Source organism: Macrotis lagotis, chromosome X (assembly GCF_037893015.1).
Source record: "Macrotis lagotis isolate mMagLag1 chromosome X, bilby.v1.9.chrom.fasta, whole genome shotgun sequence".
NCBI classification, from domain to species: Eukaryota; Metazoa; Chordata; class Mammalia; order Peramelemorphia; family Peramelidae; genus Macrotis; species Macrotis lagotis.
Window position 1 is genome coordinate 84110963 of NC_133666.1, and position 27648 is coordinate 84138610.

At 40.9% G+C, this 27648-nt stretch overlaps 1 pseudogene; it reads left to right on the forward strand.

Annotated features, from left to right (window-relative positions):
• The window catches only part of LOC141498726 (ewing's tumor-associated antigen 1 homolog), a 120237-nt pseudogene extending 92589 nt beyond the window's left edge, over nucleotides 1–27648 (forward strand).

Genomic DNA, 27648 nt, shown 5'->3' on the forward strand with positions numbered 1-27648 from the left:
TTCCCTTGGGGCAGACCCCTACCAGAAAGTTCTGTTGTTGGTCTGAATCGTGAAAACAGAAATAAAACAATTCCATCTTTCTGGACCTGCTTTGCCTCCCCAGTCAAAGGTACCCCCAAATCCATAATGGAAGAGCCCCCTTGGAACCCATGGGATTGAAACGTGGAAGCTTGGTGAAGATCAGGTGGTGACCATTGCCATGCATTTCACAACTGCATTGGACAATTGTTTGAGTCTTTTGGCCTCTTTTGGGCTTTGGGTAGTTCCCCTGAAATCTCTCAAATGTGAAGCAGTCATACTGGATCCTCAGAAATTCACCAACTAAGCATAGATAAGCCTAGAATATGTTTTCTGATTGCAGAGCTCTGAGCTGAGCATTGTGGGACAGGAGTCCCGCTTCCACCAACTCCTATCCACCTTCCTCTCACTATAACCGGGTATCTCAATCATTATTGGGCTAGGAATCATTTTCCCTCCTCTGTCCCTCCCCCACAGGCCCTTTGAGGCTCATTATGCCTTCCCCTGTGACCCTTGCATGTGACCCCAGTTGTGAAACCAGACAATGAATAAGAAAGGGCCCCTAAGAAACCATGAGAGATGAGCTATGTTCCTCATTGCCTCTGTCCCCCTAATCACATTTTCTCTTTCCATTTGTAAGAGTTCTCATATATTCTTTCTCTAATATTGCTGTTTCTCAGTACCCACATATTCTCTCCATAAAGGAACTCACATTTCATTGACATTCCCATAGATTCATATCAATGTTAGTATAGTTATGAATATTGATAATAAATGTATATCTGTGAATGCGTATATGATATCACATATAAAGGAATATGGAAAATGATTATAATCATTAATGTTTGAAAGGGAATTTTGACATTATGTTTGTATCTTTTCTTTATTTAACATTCCCTGTTGAATCCTGAATTGTGATTTAGTTGTATTTAACTCTTTCTTTCCCCCTTTGGGATTTACAAAGAAAAGATACAGGATGATTTGATATTTCCTTCCCCAGCTCATTTTCCAGAGGAGGAAACTGAGGTAAACAGGGTTCAGTGACTTGTCCAGGGTAACTCAGCTCATAAGGTTCTGAAACCTGATTAGACATCAGGAAGATCTATCTCCCTTACTCCAGACCCAGCATGCTCTGTGTCATTCCACCTAGCTAGCCCCCAAATAATTCCTTGCTATTAAAGGATAGGTGAGAGGGGTTTTTATTGTAGGACACATCTTTTTCAGTTGTGCTTTCTCCTAGGATTTTATTAAAATAAGTGTTTCCTGTAATAAGTTAAGGTCTTACCCTCCAACTGTGGTTGAAATGCTCCTAGCTTCCTCTTCAGGCTGTTTGCATCAGGGAGACAGTGGTGATAGGTGATACATGCCCATGAGACTGACCACTGCACACTGGGGGACGAGGTCCGTTTCCTGGTGGGCAGAGTCACCTGAAGTGTCCAGGGAAATGGAAGGACACAGGAGCTTGACTCCACTGGTTATTGGGGCTTTCTTGCCACCCTGATTCCCAGAGCCCCTTCTGCAGCCCAAGCTGGTCTCTTGGTACAGTAGAAAATTCCAAGCTCTGTTGTGTGGTTAATCTGCACCATCCTGCACAATACTGAAAACCCAATTGCTGCTCAGCTCGGTTCTTGATCCTGCCTCTCCAGGTCTTGTGCTCTCTGGCCAAGGCATTGCCAATACTCCCATACTAGGCATGATAAAGGCACATCTTTTCCCTCACTAATGTGGAAGTTCTCTGAGGGCAGGAAACAGGCACCTTGCTGAGGCTCATATGGGGGTGGGGGGGTGTGAAAATAAAAAGGATTAACACAGAGCTCTGGGCCTATGGAACTTTATGAAAGTTTTTATGACCCCTTCTTATTAGTTATCTAACTGTTTAAGTAGGGCTTTGAGTGAATACTCCAGGTTGAGGCCATTACCATACACTGCAGAACACCCAGGTTTTGGGGAAACCTGCTCCCCTTCTTCTGGGAAGAGCCTTCCCAAGGACCTCCTGGCCATAAAACTTGTCTTTCAAAGATTGGAGGGGCAAAGGTCAAAGCCAGTCAACCTTGTCAGCAAGAGACCTGGGTTCAATGCCAAGTTCTGCCTCCTAATGAATGTGTGACCTTTACCATGGCTATGCTCTCCTTTGGCTGTCAGCTACTTTTCTCAAATGAGTAGTTGCACCAAATGATGCGTAATTTAGCCCTCCATCCTTTATAAATGGCCCCCACAAAACACACACACACACACCAACAACTATGGATTCCAGAGAAGCTTATGCTTCTGTCATACTTTCCCTTGGGGTGGGGGAAGCCCTTCTCCCTGGCAATTGAGTAGGTGGTGTAACACTAAAATTCCAAATAGAGACCATGGATCTTTCTAAATCTGTCTCCTGGGCTACATGTGGCCCCACTCTCTATCCTTTCCCAGAGCCTTGGTGATGAGGGGTGCGGAGGAGGTGGGGGAGGAGAGTAGGAAGGGAATGTTCAATTGTAAAGTCTGTGTTCTGATTGGGGACTGTTTCACTGCCTTCCCAACAGCATTCTGCGCAAGCATTTGAGCCCTATGTGGGATTTGGGGGGATCCCTTGGCATCTGTCCCTTTGGATATGTTCCTTCCTCGAACCTCAAGTTCCTCAAGGACCTTACAACCAAGCAGAGATGGGGCTGCACAAAGTGGACCCCCTATTGAGCACCCAAGTGCAGTGATGTCAGTGCCTACTTTGGGGAGGTAGGAGACTCTTTACTCCCAACCTGGCCCATCTCTCCACTGATGCCCGACAGTCAGCACACTTGAAATTCTTTTGACTCAACTCTGCCACCCCATACACACCCCCTAGGCTCATGTTCCTTATTCCCCCTTGATGCTACAATGAACTTAAGCTGCCCTGGAATTAACTACTTTCCTGCCCATGAGTCATGCCCAACTGCCCAGTCTGCCTGTGTTAATCTACATCTGATACCCCCATAAAACTGATTGCCTTTGCATTCTGTATCCCAATGCTCACATATTGTTTCTTTATATTGCTATATGTGAATTCTCTTAATTCTATGTATACATGAATACAAGTGCTTGTTTACTCTGTCTTCAACAATAGATATAGAAATCTCAGACACTTCATATATATATATGTGTATATATATATATATATATATATATATATATATATATATATATATATATATATATATGTTATTTGTTCAAATCTCTGAGCCCTTAGGTGGATATAGACAGAATTCATGAATGCATCAATACAGGAATAGATGGAGACTATGATGACTCGTTTATATGGTTCAAAGAACTGTTTTCTCTAAAGAAGTCTTCCCACACTATCTCAATATATTCATATATACACACATGGACATATAGATAAATGTAATGACTCATAGTTAGGAGTCAATAATTCTCTTTCTTATATTCAAGAATTCACTGTTTATATTTCTCTCTTTAAGACTACTCATATATCACTTCTCTAGAATTATAGATAAAAGTCCTGCCTATTCTCTCTTTCACTTTAATATGCGACTGCTTCTCTCCCTCTTGGAGATTATATGAGGACTCCTAGAGATGAGAATGACACAGTCTTCCACCCTCCTTCGCCATGGGTTTGTTTAAATGAGTTTGTGTACTAAGTCTCTTTTCCCCTTTTCTGACAGATCCCTACCATTAGAAAGTCTTGTTAGTGTGATGCTTCCTCTTGTGGCCGCCCCTCCCAAGGAGTCCTGCTGGTAGTCTCATCCTAAAATACAGAAAAAATCCCTTCAATCTTTCTGGTCAGACATTGACTCTCTAGCCAGAGGTGCCCATAAACCCACAAAGTACCAATTCTGGTTGGAGGGCGGGTGGGTAAAATTTGGATGTCTGAGGCGCATCCTTTTTGGACTATTTCCCATCCTTCTTTAAGAGTCACCAGGTTTTGTATACCATGGAAACAATGTAAAGACTAACAGACTGGATTCTGTGGGGGTGGGCGGAAGGAAGCAAGATTAAGGGATAATTGTGAAGCTCAAAATAAATAAACTCTTTCTAAGTGTCACAGGGTTTCTAACTATGAATTTCCTTACCACCTTGTTGCTCTTCTTTGAGAGTTTGAGCCTCACATGGACTTTGGGAAGGTCACCTGACATCCCTCCATCAGTTAGTTCCCAGTCCTCCAGGATCCAAAGGGAACTATCAGCTAAGCAGAGGTGGACCGCCTGCTGTGTGCTGAAGAGTAGTGAAGTCAGCACCCACCTTTGGGTGCCCCAGTCCCTCTCCTGTCAACTCCACTCCATCCTCTACCAGTCTCCACCAGACATCACATTCACCTGGACCTAGAATCAGTTTTCCTCTTCTTCCCCTTTCCCACACATCCTCTGCAGCTCAGTTCAATTTCCAGAGTTCCTACAAGTGACCCCAGTTGTCCAACTGGACACTGAGTAAGAAAGGAGTGCAGGGATCCATGTTAGTTGCCTTATAGCCCTCACATGCCTCTGCCAGTCCCTCTGTTTCCTTAATAAAAGCCTTAGTACATGTTTATCCATGACTGATCATATATATTCTCTTTCTACTCCTAGGAGATCTCAAAAATTCTTTCTTTATATTTCTGTTCATCAATCCCCATACATTCTGTCCCTAAGAGAACTCATACATTTCATTCACATAAATATTATGAATATATAAGTTCCCTTAGATTAGAATATTAAACACAAATAAACATCTGTCAATATAGGACAACGGATCCATAGAAATATAAAAATGCTCATAAGCTTATTTTATACACAAAATTCTTATATTTCCTGTCTTATATTCATTCATTAGACTCGCAAATTTAATTATTTATATGACTCATATTCTCTTTTCATAGACATTAATTCTCCTTCTTGCTCTGTACTTGAATAAAGATTAGTACTTAGGTATTTTTCTTTGTCTACTTGTAAAAGTGTTAATATTGTGTTTATAGATTTACATGTGTGAACCCTGGGATATTCTCATGCTACATTTACATGAGCATTCCAGTGTTCCTGTCCCGATGAGACATCTAAGAACTCATGTGTATGTATATACATGGAAATAGACATATATCCATATATACATGTAAATACTATATCAGTATCTTATGTATAAGAATACAGTTCATATTTAAAAGTATAAATATTAGAGGATTTATGAGTATTCAAATATGTAAAGTGAGAGAAATTATAGAATATTCAAATATATTTATATATGCAGATACATTATAAGTACTAGACATTAATTTACTGAGAGACTACATGAATACTCTTCCGTTGGGAGATTAGCCCGCATTTTCTCCCATGCTTTTCCCCGTTATTCTTGAAGCATTTTGCCCTAGGCTGCCACTTATCTCCTCTTAGAAATTTAATAAAATGTACCTTAAGGCACTTTTAGTTCCACTTTCTACTCCCCATTGGAATAAATGATTTATATCAATTAATATTTGATATGAAATTATCCTCATAGTTGATTGTGTGTATTCAATCCACATCCACTTTTATATCATTAACTGATATTTTGTTGAGTTCAACTGCTCATAACAGCATTTGGGAATTTCCTGGCAAAGATCCCAGAATTATTTGACATTTCCTTCACTTCATTGTACAAGTGAGGAAACTGGGATGGACTTGGTGAAGACACTTGTCCAGGGAGACAGTCTGTTTCTAAAGCCGGCTTTGAATTTAGGAAGATGAGTCTCCCTGACACCAGACCCAGTAAGCTATCTCTCTGGCCATCTGATATTCCAAGATGGAAAATCTTAGTCGGACGGCATTTTTATTGTAGGCCACATTGTTTTGCATTGTGCTTTTTCTTATTCTTGTGTCAACTTCAGTGTTTGCTCAAGTAAGTTATTTTTCTTTCAGCTATCAATTAAATGGTCCTATCTTCTTCAGGAGGTTATTAAAATGCAGAAATGGTTATAGATGAGATGCCCATGAGACTGATCTCTGCATGGTAGGGCAGAATTCCCCTTTTCCTGGTGGACAGAGATGCACTGAGGACCCCAGGGACAGAAAAGGCACAAGAGCTCTACTCAAGAGATTACTGGGGCTTCCTTTCCACCCTCATACCAAGACCCCTTCTGCAGTCCAAGCTGGACCATTAGCAATGATGAAAATTACCAGCTCTGTTCTGTGGGTAATCTGCACCTCTGTCCCCATCACTGAAAACCCAAGTACCTCCCCCATCCCAATCATCTCCAGCTAACATTTCTTGAACCCTGCCTTTCCGAAACTTTTATTCCTTGGCTAAGGTATAGCCCATAATACTGTACTGAATATGACCAAGCCAACTCTTTTCCCTCTCTAAACAGGAGTTCTCTGAGAGTGGGAATCAGAAGCTTTGCTTAGCCTAATTCCTCATAAGAAAAGCAACAGAGGCAGAGGTCTGAACCAATGGCACTTTCTTAAAGGGCCCATGGCCCCAATTTACTAATCATCTAAATGTTCTAGTAAGGTGAAAGAGTTGGGGAAGAGGGCCATACCCCTTATTTTGTAAACTTAAGCAAGCAATAGGGAGTTTTCCTCAGGTTCAGTCTTCTAAATATGCATGCCAGACTGGCCCAAAGCTGGGGTTAGGGCTGGAGCTCAGTTTGCCCTCTACTTAATCATAACAGTCCTAACTGACCAATCCATAGCCTCTAGGTCTTTGGGTCTTTGTGTAACCAGCTCCCTACCTTCTGGCCGGAGTCTTCCTAGGGACCTGGAGATCATGAAAATTTAGTATCAGAGAAGGGAGAGGCCAAGTTGGAAACCACCTAGGCTGGTTAGAAAGAAAGATGGGAATAAAAGAACAAGATTTTCCCATCACTGACTGTGTGAACTGGCCACGTCTCTGCCTTCCTCTGGAGCTAAATTCTCTTTTCCCAAATGAGAAGGTTGGACCCAATGATCTCCACTGGAAGGTAATGTTCAATCCTAGTCCAGTCCTCCCATTGGTGCCTGTGGCCATTTCTCTGCAATGTGCTCTGGCAGAGCACCAGCACCCCAGGTGAGTTTGGGGAGATTCTTGGCATCTCTCCACTCTCAGATGACCTCTCCCCTCTCAGATATCCATTCTGAGAATCCCAAGCAGAGATGTGGTTATTTAAGTTGGACCCCCACTGAGTGTCCAAGGGTGGTGACTTCAGTGCCCACCTTGGGGAGGCAGGAGTCTCCTTACTCTCAATGTACTCCCTCCCTCCTTGGAGGCCTATCAGACATCACAGGATTATTGCCTCCAGTCACCTCCCTTCCCCAACCTCTCTTCTCAGGTTTATTTTCTCTTAACCCATTGATATTGCTATAGGTTCAACCTGCCATCAGATTTATCTGTTGCCCTTCCTGTGACAGATGTGCAGATCCTCAGTCTGCCCATCTGATCATCTCTGTCACCCCAGTAAAATCTGACTGACATGGCATATTTTCATCCCAACACTCATATATTTTCTTTTTATATTCCTATAAATGAATAGCCCTTATTTTCTGTATATTCCCAAATATAAGGACTAGTTTATTCTCTATATCATCAAATATATAGAAAGAATTCAGACACTTGAAACATGTTTCACATTTATAACCATGAGCTCCTAAGTGAATGTAGAAAGAATAAAGGAATACATCAACTGATGAATATATGTTAACCTATGGGAACTCTTCTATATGATTTGTACAGTATATTCACATACATGTCTTCATATATCCAAATCCCTTATTTATACATTGTTCCTGGTCAAAAGAGAGGACTCATAGTTTTGAGTCAATTATTCTCTTCTTTATGTAAAAAACATTGTCTATATTACCTGACATAACTTTCCTCAATTATTCCTTCTTTGGATTCATATGGGGGAGTCCTCATATATCCTCCACTTCTTACGGAGGATGTTGTTTTTCTCCCATATTGGGCATGATTAAGGCACATCTTTTCTCTTACTGAACTGGAAGTTCTCTGAGGGCAGGAAGACCTTGCTGAGGCTCATATGGCAGTGGGGGTTGTGAAAATAAAAGGAATCAAGAGCTCTGAGAGTATGAAACTTTATTAAAGGGCCCATGACCCCATATTACTAGTCATCTAACTGTTCAAGAAAGGATTTGAGTGAAGCAGTTCGGTTGGCTGTGTCATCCTCTTATGTCACAAAGTTAAACAATAATTCAAGAAATACCCTCAGGTTATTTCTGTTAAAAGTATATCCCAGACTCACCCAAAGCTTGGGGTGGGGCTAGAGCTCATTTTGCCCTCCACTTTACCCCAACAGCCCTAACTAAATACCCCAGAACCCCCAGATTCTGGGGTAATCTGGAACCTGATTCTGGGAAGAGCCTTCTGAAGGACCTTGAGGCCATGAAACTTGGCTTTACAAGGAGGATGAGGGCAATATCAAAGTTAGTCAGCCTAATCAGCAAGAGATATCTGGATTGAAGGCCAAGGTCTGCCCCTTACTGGCTATGTGACCTTGGTCATGGCCCTGCACTCCTCTGGATATCAGTTCCTTTTCTCCTATTAGGTGGCTGGTACTGAATGAAGTGTTCTTTAGCCCTCTATCCCACAAAATGGACTAATCTCTGCCCTCCACTCAACTATTGGCTCCAAAAGACAATGAAGCCTATGATAATGTGCTGCTTTCTCCGAAGGCAGCAGTCCTCCCAGTCAGCTTAGGAGGTTGTGAAATTCTAAAGTGCAGAATAAATATCATGGAGCTTTCTTGACTTGCCTCCTGAGCCAGAGGTGCCCCACTACCTCTATCCATTTTCAGAGTCTGGGGGTGAGGTGGTGAGGGTAGGGCAGTGTGGAAAGGTAACATTCAATTCTGGTCAGAAGTTCTCAAGTCTATGTTCTTCCTGTGGACCATTTCTCTGCCTTGTCTGTGGCATTCTGCTGAAGCACCTGAATCCTAGGTTGGCTTTGGGGGGTCCCTTTGGAGGACTCTCAGATAGACCCGCCCTGGGTCCTCAGGGACCTTTTAGCCAAGTGGAAATGGGACTGCATAAAGAGCACCCCCCACTGAGCATCCATGGATGGTGATATTAGAGCCTGCTTTGGGGAGGCAGGAGTCTTCTTACTCCCAACACAGTCCATGTCTCCACACATGTCCAACAGACAGCACACATGTTATATGTTCGAGTCATCTCCCCCCTTCCCCCCAATCCTATCCTTAGGCTCATTTTCCCTTTTCCCCCCTTGATGCTCCAACTGAACTATGCTGCCCTTGAATTTCTCTGACTGTTTCCCTGCCCATAACTGATGCCCAATGCCCCAGTCTGCCTGTGTTCATCTACATCTGACACCCCAATAAAATTTCTTGGCTTTGCATTTTTTTCTCTCAGTGCTCATATATTTTCTCTTTATTTTCCTGTAAATGAATTCTCTTAATTCTCTGTATACCTAAGTGAATACAAGTGTTCATTTATCCTCTCATTCTCTGTTTAATAATATAGAAAGAAAACTTAGATACTTTATTTAGATGATAAATCAATATATATATCAATATCTGTACCTATATCCATCTGTCTATCTCCATATCCATATCCATATCCATATCCGTATCCGTATCCGTATCCGTCTCCGTCTCCATCTCCGTCTATGTCTATGTCTATGTCTATATCTATATCTATGTCTATATCTGTATCTGTATCTATATCTATATCTATATCTATATCTATATCTATATCCATATCCATATCTATATCTATATCTATATCTGTATCTAATCATTGCCCATTCAAATACCTGAGTTCTTAGGTGGATATAGACAGAATTTATGAGTGCATCAATACAGGAATGAATAGAGAATATGATGATGCTTTTATCTGATTTGAAGGATACATTCCTCTAAAGATTCTTCCCACACTCTCTCAATATATTCATATATACACACATGGTCTTATAGATAGAAGTACTGACTCATAGTTAGGAGTCTTATATATAACAATTTAATTTCTAAATTTCTCTTTTTAAAACTACTCATTTATCACTTTTCTAGAATTATAGATAAAAGCCCTACATACGCTCTCTTTCAATTTGAATATACAACTGTTTTGCTCCCTCTTAGAGACTATATGAGAACTCCTAGAGCTGAGATATCACCCAGTCTTCCACCCTCCTTTTCCCTAGGTTTGTAAAAAAGAGTTATGCTCAAAATCTCTTTTCCCCTTTCCTGCTAGATCTTGTTCCATTAGAAAATCTGTTAAGGGTTGCCAATACATGATGAAGGTTTCCTTCAGACAACTCACTATGAGAAACAATTGTTACCAATATAATATCTCCATTAAATCATTTTCTCGTGTCTATTTTCCTTAACCATTAGTAACATATTGGAACAGGCCAGGTCAACAGGGTTTTTATTAGACACACATAGCCTTTTGTTGTTTAATTTGGTTTTCATAATAATGTGCATCTCTTCTTGAACAGAACAAATAGCTTAAGTTTCCAACAGTAGACCCTTTGGAAGAAGGAAATAATGGTGTTTCATGGAAGATGTTTTCTTTTATTCCTTACACCATTTTACAGACACTTTGGTTTGGATTCTGGCCTATTTATCTTCCTCTTCACATTGTTTGCATGAAGGAGCTGCTAGTAATAATGTCTTTGAAACTGACCTCCACAAGGTGGGGAAGACCCCTTCTTCTCCTACCCAGTGGAATCTGAGAGACCTCTCACGGTAGGAATAAAAGGGGACATGAGAAAGGGCTTCCATTTCTACCTTGATTTCCAGAGTCCCTTCTACAACCCAAGGAAGGAAGTCCCTTTCCACTGTTGAAAATTTTCTCTTCTTTCCTGTGGAGAATCTGAACTTTTCTTCCTGTCAAAAAAGTAAAACTAACTATGTAAACCATCTCCACAATGAATTTCTTGACTCATTCCTACCCACGGTTTCCATCTTTTGTTCAAGGTTTTGTCAACACTGTCATTTTTGGCATGTTGAAGGCCATCTTCACTCCATTAGAAATTCAATGAAGGTAGGAAACGTGGACATTTCTAAGGCTAACATCACCAAATCCTTGAAAATGTTCATAGAGGACTGATTGAAGCAGCTGCGGGTCACATCCATTGTTTCAGCATTGAAAGAAACTCATTCATGGATACCATGAGCTTGGCTGAGGCTCCCTCTACTACCTGTCCATCCCTGGCCTGTCCAAAGTCCAGGAACTTCTCTTCCTTCTTCACTTAACCCCATGTCATAACTGAAGTATCCCTGAACTCTGAGCTCTACGGAGAACATTCCTAGTCTCAGAGCTTAGTGGTCACCAAATTCTTGGGTGTGTCTTAATAGGGACCTTTGGCCCACTCTGACCTTGGCTATGTCCCTTTATTCCACTTAACCTTAATTTACCTTGATCTCAAATGAACAGGTTAGACTGGACGACCTCTGAAGTCTTTTCAGTCTCCATCCCCCCCAAAAGCTACAAGTCCATTCAAATTTTACTCCAGATCAGGTTTCTCAAACCATAATTCCTTCCCAATGAGAAAATCTTGTTATTCTGATGTTTTCTCTTGTGGCATCCCCTACCAGGAAGTTCTGGTGGTAGGTGGTCTCATCCTAAAATGTAGAATAAATCCCTTCCATCTTTTTTTTCTTTTTTTTCCCCCTTCAATCTTTTGGGTCAGCCATTGACTTTCTAGACAGAGGTGCCCCTAAGTTCACAAAGGGCCAGTTCTGGTTTTAGGCTAGGTGAGTGAAACTGGATTCTTTAAGAGGACCTGGTACGACTATTTCCCACCCTTCCTTAAGAGTGACAAGATATTGTATTCCATGAAAGCAATATAAAGACTAACAGACTGCCTTCTGTGGGAGATGGGGAGAGGGAAGCAAGATTAAGGAAAAAATTATAAAACTCAAAATAAATCAATAAATGCTTAAAAACAATGTACCGGAGTCCTTAGGTATTACTGACTTTTGATAATAAAAGTATATTTTTTCTCTACACATTCAAATATATGAACTCTGACATGTTGCCTCTCTATATTGACCTGAGCATTCCTGTGTTTTTGTTTCTATGAAAGAATATATGAAAAGTCATATATATGAATATTTACCTTCGTAATTAAAAATATTATATATACTCTAATATATATACTTTATCTGTATTCCTACACAAAAATACACTTCTATATAATATGTATTTTATATATATGGAGAGTACACATATGTCTCAACATTAGAGGATAGTTGAGTATTCATACATGAAAAGTGAGAGATAATATTGGAATATTCCAACATATGAATATAGATAAGGAATTTGTATGTACTCTTAGACATCAATATGCAAAGAGAATATATGAATACTCATCCATTGGCAGATAAGCCCCATTTTCCACCCAAATTATTCCATGTTGTTTTCCAAGTATTTAACCCTAGCTTGCCAGTTGTCTCCTCTTAATAAACTAATAAAATATACCTTAAGACATTTTAGTACAACTTTTCTTCCTCTCAGTTGAAAAAGTGATTTATACCAGTTAGTACTGTAGAGGAAATTATCAGGCTTGGTGAGTCTGTGTCTTCAAACTATATCCTTTTTTATATCATAAAATTATCCCGGAATGATCTGACATTTCCTTCTCCAGGTCATTTTGCAAATAAGGAAAATGAGGTGAACAGGGTTAAAAGACTTGACAAGGAAGACATAGTAAGTTTCTAAAGTCTGGTTTGAGTTTAGGAAGATGAATCTCCCTGACTCCAGACTCAGTAAGCTATCTGCCCGTTGATCTAATAGGGCATAAATAATTCCGTGCTGGAAAAGCTTAATCTGAAGGCATTTTTATTGTAGGGCACAACATTTCGCATTGTGCTATCTCTTAGCCTTGTATCAACTTTAGTGTTTGCTCCAGTAAGTTGCTTTACTTTCAACTATCAATGAAATGGTCCAGTCCTCTTCTTCAGGTTGATTGTAAAATGCAGAAATGGTGATAGATGAGATGTCCATGAGGCTGATCTCTGCAAGTTAGGGCAGAAGTCCCCTTCTCCTGGTGGGCAGTGCCTCACTGAGGAGCCCAGGCACAGGAAGGGCACAGGAGCTCTACTCAAGTGGATACTTGCTAGGTTATACTTGGCAATGTCCCTTTCCTCTTCATATTTGTTTCCCTTCATCTCAATGAATAGGTTGAACTGGATGCCCTCGAATTTATTTTATTAACCCTCCATTCTGAGAAAACTCTCAAGGCCTTTCAGACTCTCCTCCAAATCAAGTCTCCCATGACATCTATACCTCACACTGAGAAAATCTTGCTAAATCTGAGGGTTTTTCTTGTGACAGCCCCTCCCAGGAAATACTGTTGGTGAGGTGATCTTATTTTAAAATACAGAAAAAATCCTCTCAGTTTTTCGGGCCCTGTATTGACACCCCACCCAAAGGTGTCCCCAATCCCACAATGGACCAGCCCTCATTGAAATCCAGGGGATTGAAAGTTGGAGGTCTGGTGAGGACCAGTAGGGGACCATTACGCAAATTTCCATAAGAGTCAAGGCGTTTCCATCGTATATTTCCTGACCATTTGTGGAGCTTATTACAGAGTGTCAGATGGGTTTTCGGAAGGATTCCTGACATCTCTTGATCATGAGGTGGCTTTGCAGAAGGTTCAGGGAGCCTCCAGATAAGCAGACAAAAGACTAGGCAAGGAGGAACCCTAAATCAGAATTGTGGAGTGCTGACTTCAGCACCCACATTTGTGGGACTAGACACCCCCTACTGGCATCTCCTTTCCATCCACAACCAGTCCCCACCAGGAATTCCACCCACCATTGGGCTTTGGATCAGCTTCCCTCCTCTTCCCCTCCCCCACAGGCCCTACTGGATATTTATTAGAGCTTCCCCCAAGTCCCTGAATGTGACCCTACTTGCCCAACTGGACACTGAGTGAGAAAGAACCTCCGGGAACCACAACAGCTGTCCTCTGACCCTCATTGCCTCTGTCAATTCCAATCTTCGTTTCCCTAATCAAAACATTGGTATGTGCTTATTTCTTAGAACTCATGACATTTTCTCTTTCTATTCCTATGTGTTCTCTTGTGTTCTTTCTCCATATTCCTGCTGATCAATAACCATACACCCCCTCTTTAAGAGAACTACATTTCATTGACATATATTCCATAGATTCATTTATATAAATTAGTATAGATAATGAATATTGAGAATAAATATCTGTGAACATATATGGCAATACATCTCTATTAATATAGAATATACTCCTAATATCCTTTATGTTATGGGTTCATAGACACTGAGAAATATGTATTCACTTATAGACATTTCTATAGCCTATAATATATTAATGTATAATATGACATTTTATTCCTTCTCTTCATTTATATGACTTCTCATTCTTGCTCTTCATTTGGATATTTACAAGTGCTTATGCATTTTTTTCTATTGCTATGTAACTCTATAGTTTCTCTCTCTATATATTCATACATATGAGCCCCAATATATTCTCTCTCCACTCATATGAGTATTTCAGTGTTTCTTTCTCCATAGAATAATATGTGATGTATATAGGTATATAAACATAAATATTAACTATACACTATATCAATACTTCTATGGATAAAAAATATATACATATATAAATATTTGGAAATAATGGGTCCTCTCATATATATATATATATATATATATATATACATATATATAGTATTATCAGAGGCTATGTAACTAAGCATATGTAAAAGCAGGAGATAATATAGGAATATCCACATATAGGAATTTATATAGAAGGTATGAGAGTATTCCCAGATGGCAAAAAACAGATAAAATCTAGGAATAATCATTTAGGAGAAGACAAACCCCAATCTTCCCCCACGCTTTTCCATGAGATCTATATGAGTGAATTTTCTCAACATATTTTACCTTGTGTTTCCAGTTGTCTCCATTGAATAAATTAGTAAAGTATATGTTAAGACACTTTTAGTCTCATGCTTCCCTTCACTAAGAAAAGAGATTTATATCTGTTAATAGTTGAGAGATAATTATGATATTATGTGAGGTATATCTTTTCATCCATGAACATCCCCTATTGTTTTATTAGCTGTAATTCTGTTGTATTTAACTCGTTCTGACCCTATTTAGGTTTTACCTGAAAAAGATACAGGATGATTTGACATTTCCTTCTCTAGCTCATTTTGCAGATAAGGAAATTGAGATATACAGGGTTAAGTGACTCGTCCAAGGTAATGCAACTAGAAAGTTTCTGAAGCCTGATTAGACATCAGGAAGATCCATCTCCCTGACTCCAAACCCAGCATGCTCTGCGTCATGCTACCCAGCTAGCCTACAAATAATTCCATGCTGGGACAGGATAGGTGAGAGGGCTTTTTTATTGTCAGAAACATCTTTTTTCAGCTGCACTTTCTCTGAAATTTATACTAACTTTAGTGTTTGTCCCATGATGTTAGTTGTGTAACCACCAAGTAGTGATGGCATGCTCATATCTTCCTCTTCAGGCTGTTTGGAACAGGGACACAGTGATGATGGATGAGAGATGTCTAAAAGATTGGCCTGTGCATGCTGGAGGAAAAGGCCCCTTCTCCGGTAGGACAGAGCCCCTTGAAGTGCCCAGGGACAGAAAAGGGCACAGGAGCTCTATTCAAGTGGTTACTGGGCCTTCTTTCCACCATGATTCCAAGAGTCATTTGTGCAGCCCAAGCTGGACCCTTCCACAGATGAAAATTCCCAGTGCTGTTCTGTGGGTAAATCTGCAGCATCCTCCTGATCAGTGAAATCCCAAATGCCCCTAAGACCACTTCCCCCCAGTTCAGTTCTTGACCCATGACTCTTCAGGGCTTGCCTCCTTTAGCCAAGACATTGTCCATAGAGCCACACGGGGAATGATTATGGAACAACCTTTCCTTCACTAAACTGGGAATTGTCTGAGGGCAGGAAACAAGGACCTTGCTGAGGCTGATATGGGGTGGGGGCTTCTGTAAATGAAAGAAGCTGAGAAAGAGCTCTGAGACTATGGAACTTTATTAAAAGTTCCCTGACCCCATCTTATTAATCATCTAACTGTTCAAGAAAGGATTTGAGTGCAGCAGTTCATGGGGGGGGGCATTACCTTCTTATTTTACAGAGTTAAGCAAGTAATTCAAGAAATTCCTGGAGGTTCAGTCTGTTAAGTATGAAAGCCAGACTGACCCAAAGCTTGTGTTAGGTTTGAATCTCAGTTTGTGCTCTACTTATCCTTAACAATCCTAACTGAACACTCCAGAACCCCTAGTTCTTGGGGGAAACTGCATGCCCCCCCTCTTCTGGGAATACCCTTCCCATGGACTTTGTGGTCATGAAACTTGGCTTTCAGGGGAAGGTGAGGCCAAGATCACAGTGAGTCAGCCTGGTTAGCATGAGAGACCAGGGTTCAAGGCCATGGTCAGCACCTTACAGGCTATGAGAGACCTTGCTCATGGTCCTGTACTCCTCTGGATGTCTGTTCCCTTTTCTGAAATGAAGAGGTTGAATGAAATGAACTCTGAAGTATATTTTAGCCATCCATTCTGCAAAATTGGGTTAATCATCCCACACCACACACACACACACACACACACACACACACACACACTTATAGACACACACTAGACTTGAGAAAAGATGAGAAACCTATTTAAGTGTAATGTTTTCCCTCGGGACAGTCTCCCTCCAAGGAGTCCTAAAATCCTGAATAAAGCTCATGGAACTTTCTAGACCACCCCCCTGAGCAGACATGCCTCCAATCCAACTATGGAATCTTTGAACCTCGAGGTTGGGTAGGGAATAGGGGTTGAGTAGGAGAGGGGAGGAGACCATTCCATCCTGGTCAGAAGTTCTAACTCTATATTCTGCCTGGCAACTGTTTTGCTGCCCTCCCTGTAGTGAACTGCTCAAGCATCTGAGCCCCTGTTGACTTTGGGAGGAGGGTCCACTGATATCACTCCTTTCTCAAATCTCCCCTCCTTGCTCCTTGGAACTCAGGGTCCTCAGGGAACCTTTAGCCAAGCAGGGATACAGGATGATTTGACATTTCCTTCTCCATATCATTTTCCAGAGGAGGAAACTGAGACAAACAGGGTTCAGTGACTTGTCCAGGGTAACATAGCTCATAAGGTTTTGAAACCTGATTAGACATCAGGAAAATCTCTCTCCCTGATTCCAGACCCAGCATGCTCTGTGTCATTCTACCTAGCTAGCCCTCAAATAATTCCTTGCTGGAAAAGGACAGGTGAGAGGTGTTTTTATCATAGGACACATCTTTTTCAGTTATGCTTTCTCCTAGGGTTTTATTAAAATAAGTGTTTCCTCTAGTAAGTTAAGGTCTTTCCCTCCAACTGTGGATGAAATGCTCCTAGCTTCCTCTTCAGGCTGTTTGAATCAGGGAGACAGTGATGATAGGTGATACATGTTCATGAGACTGACCACTGCACGGTGGAGGACAAGGCCCATTTCCTAGTGGGCAGAGTCACCTGAAATATCCAGAGAAAGGGAAGGACACAGGAGCTCGACTCCACTGATTAATGGGGCTTTCTTGCCACCCTGATTCCCAGAGCCCCTTCTGCAGCCCAAGTTGGACCCTCGGCACAGCCAAAAATTCCAAGCTCTGTTGTGTGGTTAATCTGCACCATCCTGCCCAATTCTGAAAACCCAATTGCCGCTCAGCTCGGTTCTTGATCCTGCCTCCCCAGGGCTTATGCCTTCTGGCCAAGGCATTGCCAATACTCCCATACTAGACATGAAAAAGGCACATCTTTTCCCTCACTAAAGTGGAAGTTCTCTGAGGGCAGAAAACAGGCACCTTGCTGAGGCACATATGCAGGTGGGGGGTGTGAAAGTAAAAAGGACTAACACAGAGCTCTGGGACTATGGAACTTTATGAAAGGTTCCATGACCCCATCTTATTAGTTATCTAACTGTTTAAGTAGGTCTTTGAGTGAATACTCCAGGTTGAGGCCATTACCATACACTCTAGAACACCCAGGTTTTGGGGGAACCTGCTCCTCTACTTCTGGGAAGAGCCTTCCCAAGGACCTCGAGGCCATAAACCTTGTCTTTCAAATATGGGAGGGGTCAAGATCAGAGCCATACAGCCTGGTCAGCAAGAGGCCTCGGTTCAAGGCCAAGGTCTGCCTCTTAATGATTATGCGACCTTGACCATGGCTATGCTCTCTTCTGGCTGTCAGTTCCTTTTCTCAAATGAGAATGCCCTCCATCCCTTATGAATAGACCCCTCAAAATACACACACACACATACACACACACACACACACACACACACACACACACACACACACACACACACACCAACAACTATGGACTCCAGAGAAGCTTATGTTAATGTCATACTTTCTCTGGCGGGGGGCGGGGGGAGACAGCCCTTCTCCCTGGCAGTTGAGTAGGTGGTGTAACACTAAAATCCCAAATAGATACAATGGATCTTTCTAAACCTGTCTCCTGGGCTACATGTGGCCCCACTCTCTATCCTCTCCCAGAGCCTTAGTGATGAGGGGTGAGGAGGAGGTGGGGGAGGATAGTAGGAAGGGAATGTTCGATTCTGGTCAGAAATTGTAAAGTCTTTGTTCAACTTGGGGACTGTTCCACTGCCTTCCCAACAGCATTCTGCTCAAGGATTTGAGCCCCATGTGGGATTTGGGGGATCCCTAGTCATCTGTCCCTTTTGATATGTTCCTTCCTGGAACTTCAATGTCCTTAGGGACATTTCGACCAAGCAGAGATGTGGCTGCACAAGGTGGACCCCCCCACTGAACATCCATGGGTGGGGATTACAGTTGTAAAAGTGTTCATATTGTGTCTATAGATTTACATGTGAGAGCCCTGGGATATTCTCGTGCAAAATTCACATGAGCATTCCAATGTTCCTGTCTCTATGAGACATCTAAGGATACAGACATATATACATATAAATACTACATCATTATCCTATGTATAAGAATACAGTTCATATTTAAAAGTATAAAAGTATAAATATTAGAGGATCTATGAGTATTCAAATATGTAAAGTGAGAGAAATTATAGCATATTCAAATATATTTATATACACAGATACATGATAAGTCCTAGATATTAATTTACTGAGAGACTACATGAATACTCTTCCATTGGGAGATTAGCCTGCATTTTCTCCCATGGTTTTCCACGTTATTCTTGAAGCATTTTGCCCTAGGCTGCCACTTATCTCCTCTTAGTAATTTAATAAAATGTTCCTTAATACACTTTTAGTTCCACTTTCTACTCCCCATTTGAATGAGTGATTTATATCAATTAATATTTGATATGAAATTCTCCTCGTCATTGACCTTGTATATTCAATCCACATCCACTTTTACATCGATATTTTGTTGCCTCCAACTGCTCATGACAGAATTTGGGAATTTCCTGGCAATGATCCCAGAATGAATTGACATTTCCTTCACTTCATTTTACAGGTGAGGATACTGGGACGAACAGGGTGAAGAGACTTGTCCAGGAAGACATAGTAAGTTTCTAAAGCCTGCTTTGAATTTAGGAAGATGAATCTCTCTGACTCCAGACCCAGTAAACTATCTCTCTGGCCATCTGATATTCCAAGATGGAAAAGCTAAGTCAGACGGCATTTTATTGTAGGCCACATCATTTTGCATTGTGCTTTCTTTTATTCTTGTATCCACTTCAGTGTTTGCTCGAGTAAGATATTTTTTTCAGCTATCAACTAAATAGCCCTATCTTCTTCTTGAAGGGGTTTGTAAAATGCAGAAATGGTGATAGATGAAATGCCCATGAGAGTGATCTCTGCATGTTATGGCAGAAGTCCCCTTTTCCTGGTGGGCAGAGATGCACTGAGGAGCCCAGGGACAGGAAAGGCACAAGAGCTCTACTCAAGAGGTTACTGGGGCTTCCTTTCCACCCTCATACCAAGATCCCTTCTGCAGCCCAAGCTGGACCCTTACAAAAGATGAAAATTACCAGCACTGTTCTGTGGGTAATATGCACCTTCATCTCTATCACTGAAAACACAAAGTGCCCCCACCCACCCAATTGCTACCACCTAACATTTCTTGACCCCTTCCTCTCGGGAACTTTTATTATTTGGCTAAGGCATAGCCAATATTACTGTACTGGGCATGGCCAGGGCAATCCTTCCCTCTCTCTAAATGGGACTTCTCTGAGTGCAGGTATCAGAAACTTTGCTTAGCCTAATTCCTGCCAAGAAAAGCAACTGAAGCAGAGGTCTGAACCAATCACACTTTCTTAAAGGGTCCATGGCCCCAACTTACAAATCATCTAAATGTTCTAGTAAGGTGAAAAAGCTGGGGAAGAAGGTCATACCCCTTATTTCGTGAACTTAAGTAAGTAATTCAGGTTGTTTCCCTCAGGTTCAGTCTGTTAAATATGTAGGTCAGACTGGCCCAAAGCTGGGCCTAGGGCTGGAGCTCAGTTTGCCCTTCACTTAATCACAACAGTCCTAAGTGACCAATCCACAGCCTCTAGGTCTTTGGGTCTTTGAGTAACCAGCTCCCCACCTTCTGGCCAGAGTCTTCTTAGGGATCTGGAGATCATGAAAATCTACTGTCAGAGAAGGGAGAGGCCAAGTTGGAAACCACCTAGCCTGGATAGAAAGAAAGATGGGAATAAAAGAACAAGATTTTCCCATCACTGACTGTGTGAACTGGCCACGTCTCTGCCTTCCTCTGGAGCTAAATTCTCTTTTCCCACATGAGAAGGTTGGACCCAATGATCTCCGTTAGAAGGGAATGTTCAGTCCTAGTCCCATTCTCCCATTGCTGCCCGTGGCCATTTCTCTGCAATGTGCTCTGGCAGAGCACCAGCACCCCAGGTGAGTTTGGGGAGATCCTTGGCATCTCTCCACTCTCAGATGTCCTCTCCCCCCTCAGATGTCCCTTCTGAGAATCCCAAGCAGAGATGCGGTTGTGTAAGTTGGACACCCACTGTGTGTCCAAGGGTGGTGACTTCAGTGCCCACCTTGGGGAGGCAGGAATCTCTTTACTCTCAATGTGCTCCCTCTGTCCTTGGAGGCCTATCAGACATCGCAGCATTGTTGAGTCCAGTCACCTCCCTTCCCCAACCTCTCTCCTCAGGTTAGTGTTCTCTTACCCCATTGATACTGCTATTGGTTCAACCTGCCATCAGATTTATCTGTTGCCCTTCATGTGATAAATGCCCAGCTCCTCAGTCTGCCTATCTGATCATCTCTGTCACCCCAGTAAAATCTGACTGACATTTGATGTTTTCATCCTAACACTCATATATTTTCTTTTTATAGTCCTATAAGTGAATAGTCCTTATTCTCTGTTTATTCCCAAATATAAGGACTCGTTTATTCTCTATATCGTCAAACATATAGAAAAAATTCAGACACCTGAGACATATTTCACATTTATAACCATGAGTTCCTAAGTGAATGTAGAAGGAATAAAGGAATACATATGTTAACCTATGGGAACTCTTTTATATAATTTGTGCAGTATATTCACATTTATATCTTCATATATCCAAATATCTAATTTATACATTGCTCCTGGTCAAAAGAAAGGACTCATAGTTTTGAGTCAATTATTCTCTTCTATATGTAAAAAACTTTGTCTATATTCCCCGACATAACTGTCCCCAAATATTCCTTCTCTAGATTCATATTGGGGAGTCCTCATACATCCTCCACTTCTTAAGCAGGATGTTGTTTTTCTCCCATATTGGGCATGATCAAGGCACATCTTTTCCCTCACTGAACTGGAAGTTCTCTTAGGGCAGGAAGACCTTGCTGAGGCTCACATGGGGGTGGCGGTTTGTGAAAGTAAAAGGAATTAAGAGCTCTGAGACTATGGAACTTTATTAAAGGGCCCATGACCCCATATTACTAATCATCTAACTGTTCAAGAAAGGATTTGAGTGAAGCAGTTCGGTTGGCCATGTCATCCTCTTATGTCACAAAGTTAAACAATAATTCAAGAAATACCCTCAGGTTATTTCTGTTAATAGTATATCCCAGACTCACCCAAAGCTCGGGGTGGGGCTAGAGCTCATTTTGCCCTCCAATTTACCCCAAGAGTCCTACCTGAATACCCCAGAACCCCCAGGTTTGGGGGAAATCTGGACCCTGCTTCGGGGAAGAGCTTTCCCAATGACTTTGAGGCCATGAAACTTGACTTTACTAGGAGGGAGAGGCCAAGATCTAAGTGAGTCAGCCTGATCAGCAAGAGAGAGAGATCTGGATTCAAGGCCAAGGTCTGCCCCTTACTGCCTAAGTGACCTTGGTCATGGGCCTGCCTGCCTTTGGATATCCATTGCTTTTTTCCAATGAGGAGGTTGGACTAAATGAAGTGCATTTTAGCCCTCTATCCTACAAAAGCGGGCTAATCTCTTCCCTCCACTCAACAATTGTCTACAGAAGAGAACCCTATGATAATGTGCTACTTTCCCTGGAAGCAGCCCTTCTCCCAATCAGTTTAGCAGGTAGTCAAATTCTAAAGTCCAGAATAAATGCCATGGAGCTTTCTTGACTTGCCTCCTGAGTCAGAGATGCCCCCACCACCTCTATCCATTTTCAGAGTCTTGGGGGGGAGGTGGTGAGGGGAGGGGAGTGTAACATTCATTTCTGGTCAGAAATTCTCAAATCTATGTTCTTCCTGGGCATTGTTTTTCTGCCTTCCCTGAGGCATTCTGCAAAAGCACCTGAGACCCAGGTTGGCTTTGTGGGAGGTCCCCTCTCAGATGGTCCATCCTGTGGCTTCAGCGGGTCCTCAGGGACCCTTCGGCCAAGTTGAAATGAGACTGCACAAGGTGGACCCCCCATTGAGCACTCATGGATGGTGATACCGTAGCCCATGGTGGGGAGGCAGGAGTCTTCTTACTTCCCAACACAGCCCATGTCTCCACACATGCCCAACAGACAGCATACTTGTTATTTCTTCATGTCAACTCCCCCCTCCCCTCCCCAAACCTATCCTCAGGCTCATTTTCCCTTTTTCCCCCTTGTTGCTCCAACTGAACTATGATGCCCTCAAATTTTTCTGCCTATTGCCCTTCCCGTGACTGATGCCCAATGCCCCAGTCTGCCTGTGTCCATTGACATCTGACAACCCAATAAAACTGATTGACTTTGCATTTTGTATCCCAGTGCTCACATATTTTTCCTTTATTTTCATATTTTCTCTTAATTCTCTGTATACCTAAGTGAGTACAAGTGCTCGTTTATTCTCTAATTCTCTGTTTAGTAATATAGTTAGAAATCTTAGACAATTCATATAGATGATATATATATATATGTATATATACATATATATATATATGTATATACCTCATATATTTATATTACCTGTTCAAATCCCTGAACCTTTAGGTGGATATAGAAAGAATTCATGAGTGCTTCAACACAGGAATAGATGGAGAATATGATGACTCATTAATATGATTTGAAGAATACATTCCTCTAAAGAAGTCTTCCTGCACACTCTCAATATATTCATATATACACACATGGATTTATAGATACATGCAATGACTCAGAGGTTGGAGTCTATAATTCTTGTCTAATATACAATAATTCATTTTCTAAATTTCTCTATATAAGATCACTCATATATTACTTTTCTATAATTATATGTAAAAGTCCTACACATCCTCTCTTTTAATTTGAATATGTGACTCTTTCTCTCCCTCTTGGAGATCATATGAGGACTCATAGAGATGAGAATGACCCAGTCTTCCACCCTCCTTTTCCATGGGTTTGTAAAAAAGAGTTATGCTTGAAATCTTTTTTCCTACTTAATGCCAGATCTTCTACCATTAGAAAATCTGTTAAAGGTTGCCAATCCATGTTAAAGTTTTCCTTCTGTCCCCTTACTATGAGAAACGATTGTTACCATTATAATATCTCCATGAAATGATTTTCTAGTGTTTCTTTATTTTCCTTAATCATTAGTAACATAAAAAAAATCATTAGTAACATATTGCAATAGTTCAGGTTAGAAGGGTTTTTAATTATAGAATACATAGCCATTTTTCGCTTAATTTTATCTTTATAATAATGTGCATCTCTTCTTGAAGAGACCACATGGCTTAAGCTTCCAACAGTAGACCCTTTGGAAGAAGGAAATAACTCAGTTTCATGGGTGATGTTTTCCTTTATTCCTAGGACCATTTTTACAGACATTTTGATTTGATTTCTGGCCTATTCATCTTCCTCTTCACAGTGTTTGCATGAAGGAGATGCTAGTAATGATGTCTTTGAAACTGATCTTTGCAAGCTGGGGAAGACCCCTTCTTCTCCTGCCCAGCAGAATCTGAGAGACATCTCAAGGTAGGAATAAAAGGGCACATGAGAAAAGGTTTCCATTCCTGCCCTGATTCCCAGAGTCCCTTCCACAGCCCAAGGAAGTATGTCCCTTTCCTCTGTTGAAAATTGCCTCTTATTTCCTGTAGAGAATGAGCACTTTTCTTCTTGTCAATGAAAGTAGAACTACCAATGCAAACCATCTCTACCAGGAATTTCTTGCCTCATTCCTGCACAAGTCTTCCCTACTTTGTTCAATACTTTGTCACCACTACCATTTTTGGCATGTCCAAGGCCATCTTCACTTGCTTAGAAATTCTCTTAAGTTGGAAACAGGGACATTTTGTATGCTAACATTACCAAATACTTGAAAATGTTCATGGAGGATTTCAGAATTGAAAGAAACTCATTTAGGGAGACTATGGGGTTGGCTCAGGCTCCCTCTACTAGCTGTCCATGCCTGGCCTGTCCAAAGCTCAGGAACTTCTCTTCCTTCTTCACTTAACCCCATGTCATAACTGAAGACTCCCAGAACTCTGACCTGTATGGAGAATATTCCTAAACTCAGTTCTTAGTGGTCACCATCTTCTTGGGAGTGTCTTCGCAGGGATCTTTTGCCCACTATGACCTTGGCTATGTCCCTGTATTCCTCTTAACCTTAATTTCCCTTGATCTCAAGTGAACAGGTTAGACTGGATGACTACTTAAGGCTTTTCCACCTCCATCCCCCCAAAAAGCTACAAGTCCATTCAGATTTTATTCCAGATCATGTCTCCCAAATCATAACTCCTTCCCAATGAGAAAATCTTGTTAGTCTTTCTCTTATGGCCCCTACCAGGAAGTTCTGCTGGTAGTCTTATCCTAAAATACAGAAAAAATCCCTTCAGTCTTTCTGGTCAGACATTGACTCTCTAGCCAGAGGTGCCCATAACCCCACAAAGGATCATATCTGGTTGGAGGCCAGGTGAGCAAAACATGGATGTCTCATGAGAAGTAGTTTCAGACCATTTCCTGCCCTTCCTTACTAGTCACCAGGTCTTCAATAAGGAACTCTCTTCTAGACATATGGAATGCTGAAGGGGCGATTCCATGTACTCTTGGTTGAACAAAAATAAAATCTAGAAAATGAACTAGCTTTAAACTAATTTAAAGCACTAAACTATATTTTCAGGCACTAAAACTAAAGTTTTAAGCACAAAGTAGTGAACAAGAACTTATAAAATTGGCTAATTTGACGAAAACGTGGTGGACCTAGATGTAAGGTGGGAACAAGACAGAAAGACTTGATTTTATTCAGACAATTTCAGAAGCAGAGACTTTAAAGAATTATAAAGATGATGCACAGATACAGGCTCTGCAGTCAGTCTCTGGTGAAGTTCCTGAAGCCCTTATTGCTGTAACAGTACAAGGGAGCTCCACTATCTCTAAGCAAGAAAATCATAAAAACAATAGTCAAATTAATTTTGACCCAAATGCTAAAGCAGCCCTCACTGGTCTTTTTGATGGTTCCACTCAGAAATGTAGTGGACAGTCAAGCCAGGGTCTGTCAAATACTTCTTTCTATACCAGTCACAATATCCCTGACAAGAATATCATTTTGAAAAAGAAGTTACTTAATTCTACTGAAACTGTTGTCAGTGAGAAAGACAGAAATAAAATTTCATGCCAACAAAATCCAACGCCAGTGCGACGTCCTTCTGCCTCAGACTCCCTTATAATGGCAAAGTCAAGTGTAACTTCCTCTATTGCAAAGTCTTAGATTTTTCAGTAAGCCTGGGGAGATAGAAGCTATCTTAGATTTTGAGGATGACTGGGAACACATGCTAATTGATGGCTCTTTTGTTATGCAAATTTCTCAAGCCCCTGAACTTTGAACTACTGCTATTTGGCCAACTGTACAGAAAGATAATTGTGTGCTTGCTACCAATATAAAGCTAAGGTAGTGCTAGATCAAGATTCGGCTATTGGTAAAAAAGGCTTTTAAAAGAATCACAATCTCTTCCTTCAGAGTCAAATAACAAAACTTTCCCTGATCCTACCAAAGCTCTGTTTTCTCCAAAGTCAAAAACGGAACCTATGCAATTGGTACCTACTGAGAATGAAGTGAAATATGAGAGAAATTTCAGTAAGAAAAGTTTTTACACCAAAATTCCTGGTTTTCCTGAGCTTCCAATTGCATGCAATATCTAAAAATCAAAGCAGATTATTTATCCTAAATTTGGATCAAATATGAAAGTTTCTACAAAGGAGTCCACTTTGGTCACGAGGCATAACACTCTTCAATTACAAACTGGTGGAGAGGATGGAAATCCACCTGTTATCAGTCATTTAATATGCCTGCTACAACAAATCCTAATAACTACAAGAATAAATAATGAAACTTAAATCAGAAGGATACACAGAAACAATATTCTTTATTTGATGATTCGAATGATCCTAAGCTTGATAGTGAAATTATTGAAACATGTCATGAATTAGAGAAGTCTTGGGATACAGATGATGATTATGATATTGATGATGATTTGATTTACCAAGCTTGTGACCACATACAAAAGCCGACCCAGCAACAAGACTTGAAAAAAGACAACCAAGGATCTGAAAATAATCAAAGGGTCAACTATAATTCCTATTTAGGGATAGAAACTAATTCAGTTATATTTGAAAAAGGGTACCAGTTGGCACAATATAAACATTTGAATACAGATAATATTTCTGCACAAGGAACATCATTGAGAGAGGTTACACAGAGACAAGTTAACATTTAAAAAAGATACGAATTATGGCAATTCTGCAAATTCTACAGGTATTAAAAATCTGAGTAAAGACTACAAGTACCCAAATTGTCAGAGCAGTAATCAACATGTTTCTTGGAAGAATTCTCATGTTTCAGCAGAGTTGAAGAAGTCCTCAATTCTTACAGGAAATTCAGGTTTGGCAATAGGTTCAGGTCACCCACGTACAGATATTCCTTCAAGATATTCACACAATCAGAATCTTTCTCATAGTAGAGTAACAACGCAGACTCTTTGTCACTTTAGCAAAACAACAATCCCAACATCCTCTGATAACTCTTTCACAACAATTAAAAGTCCTCAGATTTTTCTTCATTTTAGTTACAGTAGTACACCATCAGGAAGCATACCTGACTCCAGAATTTTACAGCATTCAGAAAAATGCAAAACTCAGTTTGTCAATTCTTTACTTGGGGAGGCTGTGCCACAGCACCTTTTGAAGAGACAGTTTTCTAAATCCTGTAAACAAGCTACAAAAGAGGAAGAAGAAAAAAACAAAAAGTATTCCCCAGAAGAGATTCAGAGAAAGAGACAAGAAGCTCTGGTTCAAAAAATGTCTAAAGTGTGGGCATCATTTGTGAATGCAGCACTTAATTTTCTGAATAAAAAAAAAATCAGTTTTAAAGAGGAGACATGTTAA